This window comes from Aplysia californica, unplaced genomic scaffold (genome assembly GCF_000002075.1).
Source record: "Aplysia californica isolate F4 #8 unplaced genomic scaffold, AplCal3.0 scaffold00271, whole genome shotgun sequence".
In the NCBI taxonomy this organism is placed as follows: domain Eukaryota; kingdom Metazoa; phylum Mollusca; class Gastropoda; order Aplysiida; family Aplysiidae; genus Aplysia; species Aplysia californica.
The window spans coordinates 529,261-530,634 of record NW_004797541.1 but is presented as its reverse complement, the minus strand read 5'-3'; the positions used below and the strand labels follow the sequence as shown (position 1 = coordinate 530,634).

General features: G+C 34.1%; 1 protein-coding gene across 1 annotated transcript in view; it reads left to right on the top strand.

The window, feature by feature from the left end:
• Positions 1-1,101: 1,101 nt before the first annotated feature.
• Positions 1,102-1,374, top strand: part of LOC101856518 — an 18,517-nt gene continuing 18,244 nt past the window's right edge. Inside the window, exon 1 of the mRNA XM_005101147.2 lies at positions 1,102-1,187. The gene's annotated coding sequence lies outside the window, so the exon portion shown is untranslated. The remainder of the gene's footprint in view (positions 1,188-1,374) is intronic.

Genomic DNA, 1,374 nt, shown 5'->3' with positions numbered 1-1,374 from the left:
TTTTACGGCGCTCGCAACTGCTAAGTTCATATGAGCGCGCGAAACACAAGTTGTTTACTTTCACAAAAGTTTACTGCACGGTTGGTTAGCTTTTAGCCTTTAAAATGTTAAAATTTTAAAAATCAGTGTAGACATATATAAATTTTCGATCTAAAATAATTTTTCTAGTTAACATAAAAATTTTAAATAGTATAAAATTCACTCTACAACTCGCCATAAAGCTATTATAGTTATTGTTATTATTATTATTATTATTGTTGTTGTTGTTGTTGTTGTCCCTGATGTTGTTGTTGTTGTTGTTATTATTATTATTATTATTATTATTATTTATTATCATTATTTATTTTTTATTATTGTTATTATTATTATTATTTTTATTATTATTATTATTATTATTATTATTGTCATGAAGAGGATGACCGTAACAATAATCATAATGCAGATAGTTCAATTCTGTTATCTATCTATCTATCGTTTTCAATACGCGTATCCTTTCTGCGCAAGGTTCTCTCCATATCCTATAGTATCTATCCCTTGTCAGAAACCCGTTTTGTGCTGGCTGTACAGTACAGTCTCAGCCTAGCACACTTAAAGAGCTTCCATTAATGCTTGACCTCGGTTACTTTAGTTTTTAGTGCAGGTGGTTGGAGAGCGCCACTGGAAAGTGCTAGTGTTATTATTCCTTCCCGCATTCATTTTATTTCGTCTGCCTTGTTTTTTCTTTACATTAGATCGACGTTAAAAAAAGATTTTTAACTAATAGGTTTGGAAACTTAGAAACAATTACATGTAGTACCAAAAGTCGGGAACCAGTTTTGCAAAAATCAGTTTGGTCAAAAGACATTTGATCGAGCTATCAATACATGTACTTGTGAGTTGTGAGTAAATACCGCAAGAAACAAGAATATACCCAAAAGTCACATTACACAGTCTCTCTGACTACTGGGCCCATCAAATAGACACCCAGAAAAACGGGGAAGTTATTTAGAATTGGGTTTTTCCTGGCCCAAATAATTGATTTGTGAACCTTTAGTTGCGTGATCCCTTAAGGTATGCACCATGACCTGGCACAGGTGTCGGACGCACACACGTAAACTAGTTAATGATTTACGCCGGGCATGTGAACACGGCCTATTGTTGAGGCATTCGGACATAGTTACCTCAGTCCTGCCACTGACTGAGCTTTGGTGAGTAATCTCTTATTTTAAGTTAAAGAGGTTTTTGGTTCCTTTGTTGACGGAATAGATAGTTATAAAATATAGTTGAATCGACCCCAGTTTACGTTTACATAATTATATTTGTATTATTATGCTTGTTGTGTGTGTGTGTATGTTGGCGTGTATGTGTGTGTGTGTGTGTGTGTGTGTGTGTGTA